Source organism: Microtus oregoni, unplaced genomic scaffold, assembly GCF_018167655.1.
Source record: "Microtus oregoni isolate MIOR12 unplaced genomic scaffold, Mior012 000160F_ref0000428, whole genome shotgun sequence".
In the NCBI taxonomy this organism is placed as follows: domain Eukaryota; kingdom Metazoa; phylum Chordata; class Mammalia; order Rodentia; family Cricetidae; genus Microtus; species Microtus oregoni.
The window spans coordinates 747,672-756,031 of NW_024544815.1; the positions used below are offsets into that span (position 1 = coordinate 747,672).

The 8,360-nt window shown below is 34.9% G+C and overlaps 1 pseudogene; it reads right to left on the minus strand.

Moving 5' to 3' along the window:
• Nucleotides 1-352: 352 nt before the first annotated feature.
• On the minus strand, nt 353-1,287 carry LOC121445106 (annotated as a pseudogene).
• Between the last annotated feature and the right edge of the window lie 7,073 nt (nt 1,288-8,360).

Consider the following 8,360-nt stretch of genomic DNA (forward strand, 5'->3'; position numbering starts at 1 on the left):
ATTTGTGGTCTATAGCTAATGGACTGACTAGATGGACAGGGACTTAAACAGAACATGTTTGGAAAATTAGTGAGAAAGTTATGGGAAAAATATGTGGATCTATGTCAACAAATAAGCTATGGATATAAAAATGCTTGTGTTTCATGTAATTTTCATCAAAAGGTAAATAAATGGAGAAGTATCACTTTAAATGAAGAATAAATATTTCTCAACGTCTGTGTTCCTGGTCACATAGAGTAGTAAATTTATAATATTGTAAAAGTAAAGTATTCTCTGAAATTTTTTAATAATAACAAACTATATCATTATAATCAATCAAGAATGGATATTTCTAAGTAACTTGAATTCTCATTCATTTAATGATCCCATTTCTTTCAAATAATTTTTTGATTGCATTTTTTACATCCTTGTTCCTGAAGCTGTAGATAATTGGATTCAACATAGGAAAGACAACAGTGTAAAACAGAGCAACAACCTTATCAGTGTCTGGGGAATAGCTGGTGGTGGGACGCAGGTACATAAAGAGGAGTGTTCCATAGAACAAGGAGACAGCCACGAGATGGGAAGCACAGGTGGAGAAGGTTTTGCCCCTGCCTCCTGAGGACTTGATGCTCAAAACCGTGATAAGGATGCAGAAGAGACAACGATGACCATGAAAGTGCTCATCTGGATTGTGCCACACAAGGCAAAGAGCAGAAGCTCGTTCATACGGGTATCTGCACATGACAAAGCAAGCAGTGGTGGGATGTCACAGAAAAAGTGGTTGACAATGTTGGAGCTACAGTACGGAAGCATAAATGTGAGGGATACATGCACCAGTGAGGTCATACTTCCACTAAAATACGCCAGCATTACGAGGCTGATACAGACCCGTCGGGACACCAGCGTAGAATAAAGCAGCGGCTTACAAATGGCTGCATAGCGGTCATATGCCATTGCTGCCAGGATAAGACACTCCGCATCTGCAAAGCATGCGAAGAAAAACATCTGTACAGCACATCCATAGAAAGAGATGCTCTTCCTGGAAGCTAAGAAATTTACCAGCATTTTAGGAGTAATGGCTGTAGAATAGCTGATATCTAAGAAAGACAAATTGCTAAGAAAGTGATACATGGGGGTTTGAAGTCTTAAGTCAATTTTAACTAGAATTATTAGGCCCACATTGCCAACGACAGTCAATGTATACACTATGAAAAACACCAAGAACAGCGTGAACCTGAGTGGCAGATAATCTGTGAATCCAATAAATATGAACTCTGTTGGCCTGGTATAGTTTGTGTGCTGCATTTCCGTGGGCTTCTTGATTTTCTCATCGGCAGTCGATGATATGCAGCAATGTGAAGTTAGCTGAGTGATGAATGAACCAAGGTCCTTGTTTTCTCTTCTAAGGAAGCAAGGAGAATTAAAAAGACAAAACTAAAATAGACCATGTCTTTGTCTCTTTACACTCTCATGCCTTCTCATTACCACTCGTCACTTACTTATGCATTTTGGGACTAATGAGAAGAGAATTAAATATATGTTGTTTGAAAGCAAAGGGAAGACTACATAAGCAGAAGAAAGAGATCAATGGAGGAGAATGATGGATAAGAGCAATGCATAGTGATATTATCTGTCATAATCAGATCTATGAGATTGCCTGTTAACTTAAAATTAATTAAATTAAATCATTTTTGATGTCATTACATTAATTTTATCATTACGTGTTTTAAATTTTAACTGAGAAGTTATTCTTGATTCCTGAAAGATATTACTTAGAAGATGGTATTTCTTGAGGCAGTAACCCTGCTATAGGTTTGCATTTTCTTCATTATTTTCTGTTAATTTTACGGTTTATTGGATAATAGTCAGATAGTGTACAAGAGGTTATTTCAACTTTCTGCATTTGTTAAGGTTTTCTTTGTGTTCTAGCATGTGGTTTATTTTGGAGAATTTTTTATGTGCTGATGAATAATGTACATGCTCAGGTATTTAAGGTTTACCTACATAATATTTTATCTAAATACCTAGGCATTTTCTTCACTTTAATGTGAGAATATTTGGGGTCATTTTTGAGATTGAGAAAATAATCAATGTTTTAAAATTTTTAGAATTAGCCAAAATTTGGGGGTCAAAAAAAATCTATATTTTGGTATATAGTTGAGTGAAGAAAATTATGGGGATGATATTGGTATGTAATAATTTAAATTTTCATAATCATAGAACATCTGTTATCAGGAAGTAGACAACTTAATACAAAATATAGAATAAAAAATATAATGCACAAGCTGCCAGATTTGAATCTTTGCTACCTAATATTTGTGTGGCATAAATAGCATCACTTAATCACCTGATATTAGAGGAAAACATAATTTGTTGGCCAGGAAAAACATTATATTAAGATCTTACAAATAATATCTATCAGAATTTAAGAATAAAATAACATGTTTTATTTAAAGTTTACTTGTCTCAATATCTTGAAATATGAAAGACAGTTTTTAACTTATTTTTGGTCTGGTTTTATGGACCTCTTTTGCTTTCTGATGATTTATCACTAGGGATTAGATGATAGAAAGATTAGATGGCTCTATACAATAGCAGTACCCAACAGCACACAAAATATCTACATAGAATATTTTTTTAGAAAAATAAATATAGCACACTGGAAGAACACATTTGCCTTTCCTTGGATATAAAATTCACAAATATTCTTTCACAGATCCTTTCTTGAGACACACAAGTTTACAACAGAGCAATATCTAAGTAAAAAATTCTTAGGTTTACCAATAGTTTAATTTAAGGTAAAAGCAGACTACATAAAAAAAAAAGCTCTAGCTCCATGAAAAGCAACTAAGAGGATTCTCTGTCATTGTTATAATACTATAGATTATATCTATGGGTATAAATTATAGTTATACCATCTGAGAAGTCAGCAACTGTACCAATATTTGACTTGAATCCTTGTCTATTAGTGGAGTTCTGTAAACCCAGATACTGGAGATGTTGAGTCAAGAAGAGAAAGTTATACAGAAATTTGTATTGTGAAAACAGACTCATCAAATGTATCTGCTTATTTGGCCTGTAGTTGGTACAGCTCTTGTAAAATGATGATCATTTGGCAGAATAATAAAATAATTAAGAGTCTAGATACATCGACTTTTCTCCAGATAGACTAGCATACATTATTTCTTTGTTTCCTTATTAATGACAATGATACTTATTCTAGTTGTTGGAACTACAATTTGAGGCTAATTAGATAAAGTATATTTTAGAATTTTAAAATTTTTAGAAACTTTTATGTTTGTCTAGAGTGTGCTATTGGAATTTAATAAAATAAGCCACATTTGTCAGAAAATATTTATTTTTATTAGAAACAGCAGAACAAATTAACATACAATGAAAAATGAATAATTGAAAGTAATGTCACTGAATGAAAAAAAAATATAGCCATTATAACATCAGCACACAATAAAGTAGCACTTTACCAAAAAAGCAATACTGTAGAGTAACTTTCAGTCATCAGTTATGAATATTCCTAATTCTAGGAACTATAATTTGAGTAAAATTTCATATAACTCTTGTTACACATGCTAGTAGATCGTGATGATGCTGATAATGGACCTGATGGAAGCAATAAATAACTAATAAAAATTATTAGCTATGGAGAGTACCATATATGTTTGTATATCTCATATTATTTAAATTTCTTAATTGTCCTGAGACATGCTATTAAAGAATTTTTTTAGACTTGAACCTGAAATAAATAAAGAAGTAATTTATCCATGTTCATATATTGAATGTTCACTTGTCTATTTACTCAAAATATTCAATGTTTCTGATCACGAACTGCTTGACACAGCCATGGGATTTTTAGTGTAGGTTATAAAGCTAAAAAATATTATCTACAATCAGAGAAATTTAGGAATAATCTAATACTTATTTTCAAATTACCATTATAGAGTGTTTGGTTTCTTTGAAAACAATCTTATGTAAGGAACATATTCACTAATGAATTTTTTATTGATTTTATTGCATTATACATTTTTCTCTGAACCCCTTCCTTACCCCCTCTCCCCTAACCATTACTATCGTATCCCTTTTTCAAAAACATATTATGAAAGAATATGTTAATTTATTCCTCATTGTATGATTATTATTGCTCCCAGTTCCATCATGACCACTATATCAGAAAATACCTCCTAGTGAAATCCCAAACCCTCCTACCTGATATTGATAACAGATACAAAATAATTGACCACACAAGAATGGGACATAGCAGATGGGTCAAAGAGAAAAGACTAAATAAAAAAGCTTCTTGTAATGTCAATAATTTAGTAAAAGTTTCAATAATGAATAAAGTATTAAGAAATTTCTGTCACATGGTAATTAGTTATGGAGACTCTCTGCCATTGTTTCACAAGGTTCTAGAATGTGGAAAGTCAGCTCACCTCTGTCAGTAAATAAAAGATGGAGCAGTGTGTGTGTCATTATCAGAGGTGATGCTATCTTAGGTGTATCACGCTGTCTGCTGCCACCTGTTTTCCTAACCACCGTGCAGCCTGACTCGCATATGGAATCAACAAAGATGCATATTATTTAAAGCCCAAGCATTAGCTCTGTAATATCGGCCTTAGATATTTTGCTGCTATGTCAGAGATTAAAATACTTACCTCACCACCATCTAAGACTTTTGACAGTGGAACCTACTTTGATTTAGAGACAATATTTATCTCCAGGTTTTGAAGATAAGTATTGTAAGAGATCACTATTTATCCTGCAGTCCATGACAAGTGGGACTTTATCCCAGGGTAATTGCCAGCCCCTGTGGACAACTGTGTAGGAAATTACTTTTTGCAGAGATGTGGCTTAGCTGATTTTTAGGAGTGACAACATGATTGACTGTTGGGTAAGAAATAATGTCACATTTGACTACAAACCCCAACAGCAGAAAACATTACTTGTTTGTATGGCTTTGCTACCCCATGACAATCATCTATACTTTCTGTGAGTATTCACTGTGAATTCAGCTACTGCACGAACCTTTGATGTACACAGTGATATGAGGAAAATACAAGGAACAGATTCAGTAATATTTGAAAGGTTGCTGTTTAGGAGGCTTGATTGCTTTATCTGCTAGTTAAAAAACTAAATATAAAAAGTCTTGATTGTAGGCAGTAGCCGCAAAGAAAATATCTCAGACACAATAGACAGAGTCAACAGTTTGAAATTAGTTTGAGATCAGTTCCATTTCTGGAGTCATTGGGCTCTGAATTTTATATGCAAGGTGTTTTCATATACGGTTCCTTCCTTTCCACCTCAGGGTAAACAAGGCCAAAAGCCAGAGGTTGTATGTTGTGGGAGTCTCTTTAATAGCTCTGTCTATCAATTCAATAGAGATCATCTTATGTCTGTCTTTGGGACTTTGATTTGGTAGCCTTTGGTTCTTGGAAAGAACACTGACAGGACAGATGAAAATGTTCAGCTGGATGGCCCCTTTCAAAGAAGATGCTATAAAATTTCCCAAATGAATGAGACAACCAACGGTTCTATCCATCTGTGACACCTAAAAAACACATCAATTACCAGCATGGCAGGAGAACCTTAAGTGTACAGTAATGACATGTGCACCTTGGTAGTAACCAACACCTCTCTATTTGAATTTAAGAGCGCTCAGCCAGGGGATACAATTTCTTGTATTAACTATATAGTGTTAGTGAAGTAATGACTGTCGGAGGAGAATCTACAATCTCAAATTTACTAAATCAGCATAATACCTAATGACATTTTATAAGCATTTGTCCTTATACCACAGGCAAGCATAGTGTTCCTCATAAAAAAAAAAAACCTCTTTCTGAAACACATGCAGACAACTACAGAAAACCACAACTAATAAAAATGCATACTTGTGTGATCCAGTCCTAGAAGACATACACAAAACACTCTCCCACTGGTGGCTCAGGGAATACCTAGAGGAGATGACAGAAATATGAGGGCAGAAGTTTGGAGGTTTGCTTTGAGTTGTGAGATATTAGAAGCTACACACATAAGGTTTTACTAATGTTACTTCTCAAACCTGAACTGAACAAGGATGACCCATCAAACATCCCAATCTGTTGAGGGAAGGGTCGCTTGTTTGTCCCTGCTGCCCAGAACTGAAAGATTCACACAGATACTGTATTAATTAAGACACTGCTTTACCCATTAGCTCTAGCATCTTATTGGTTAACTCTTAGAACTCAATTTAAGCCATTTCTATTCATCTGTATATTGCCATGTGACAGTGGCTTATTGGCTAAAGTTCCCAGCATCTTTCTCCTTGGGCTCCCTCGCTTCTATCTATGCCTTTCTTCCTCCCAGCATACAGACTACATTTCCCTGCCTATTTCTGTTCTTCCCTGCCATAGTCTCAAAGCCGTTCTTTATTCATTAATCAATAAAAGCAACATATAGATGGAAGGACCTCCCCCACCACCAAACTGGTCAGGAAAAGCTTCAAGATGACACAAAAGACTATGTAAAAGCCCCTGAGTAGAAAGCTAGGAGCAGAAAAGGAATATGGGGAGGTTGTTAGGAGAAAAAGAAAGGGAGGAAGATGTAATTATAATTTCAAAAACTGAAATAAAGTTTTGGTGAGCTGGAGTATGTATCATAATTTCAAAAACTGAAATAAAGTTTCGGTGAGCTGGAGTATGTATCTCCCTTCTTTTCAATGATCAGTTTAGAAAAAGAAAAAAAGAAAAGAACTCACAGGCCTACAACTGGGGATAAGCATGTAGCAGTCTGGTTTGTAGTTTGCATCACCATGCTTGACTGGTCAGTCAGCAGGCAAACCTTACTAGCGATAAAATCCTTACTAAGGGAAAAAGATTGTTTAACCTATCTCTTAGGACAGGAGTGGTATAGGAGGTCCTTCTGTCAATGAGTTCCTTTCATTTGTTTATTAATAAAGAAATTGCCTTAGAATAGTTGATAGGACAGAATTTAAGTAGGCGGGGACAAATTGAATGCTGGGAGAAAGAAAGGAAGAGTAGGAGAGAGATGCTATGAAGCAGCCAGAGATGCTGGGAATTTTACCCAGAAAGGCACTGCCATGTGGCCATACACAGATTATCAGAAATGGGTTAAATTAAGATAAAAGAATTATCCAATAAGAAACTAGAACTAATGGGCAAAGCAGTGATTTAATTAACACAGTTTCTGTGTGGTTATTTTGGGGCTAAGCTAGCCAGGTGGCCAGGATGAACAAGAAGCCTGCAACACAAGAGGTTGGCCAGGAAGCTGAGGTAGATATATTTGTTATCTATCTGCACCTTTTTCCTTATTTGTATCCCTGTCAGGTATCTGTCTAACTCCTAGGCTTTCTGAACTATTTCCTGGAATTTTACATTTGATTTGTCTGTGAAGCCCCCAACAGACCTGTGCTATTGAGTAACTGGCCTGCAGGTATTTGAAAAGCCTAGAAGCATTAGTGGATGGGGCTGAGCTTGAGCCATTCCCAAAAGACCTGATTTTGTTGCTTATATATCGTCTAGAGATCTTCATTTAATTTTTCTTGTCTTTCAAGAGGTAGACTTCCTGTAATTTCTCTACTACTATGATGTTCTACCTCCCTATGGAAACAGAAATACAGAGAAAAAGTCTGTCATATTTACCCTTATAAATCATGGGCCTTAAAAAATAATCCATGTCTTTAACTGATTTTTATCAGGTATTTAGTCAAAGCAATTATAAAAATAATTACTGCAAATATTTTTGAACCTCTTTTTTGACTACAACTTAAAAGAAAAAAAAACACATTCAATATGTGCTTTCAGTTCTTGACATTAAATTCATTTTGTATACAACTTAAGACATTTTTGACATCAGTAACTCCTCTTTTTTGTTTGGTTTTGTATTTTCAAGACAGAGTTTCTCTGTGTAGTTTTGGTGCATGTCCTAGAACTAGCTCTTGTAGACCAGGCTGGCAATGAACTCAAAAAAATCCTCCTGCCTCTGTCTCCCAAGACCTGGCATTAATGGTGTGTGCCACCACTGCCCAGCTGTAAATCCTCTTTTATATTAACAAATTTTTGTTTTTTCAAGGAAGAATGGACCCTCAAAGTTACACAGCTAAATATCTTATACCTCAGACATTTTTAAAAATGGGATGATAAATATTAATACACAAATTTTCTCTCTCTCTCTCTTTCTCTCTCTCTCTCATTGGAGCATTATGGAAGATCAGAAGTTGCAGGTCATCCTCAAGCTACATAGTGAGTTCAATACCAGCTGGCTCAAAAAATATTAAAATACAGTAAATTCATTTTAATTTTTCATTGTAATTGCACATAAAATTCTGAATTTAATTTTTCTAGCTTTCTCTGAACCACTATTCACATAAT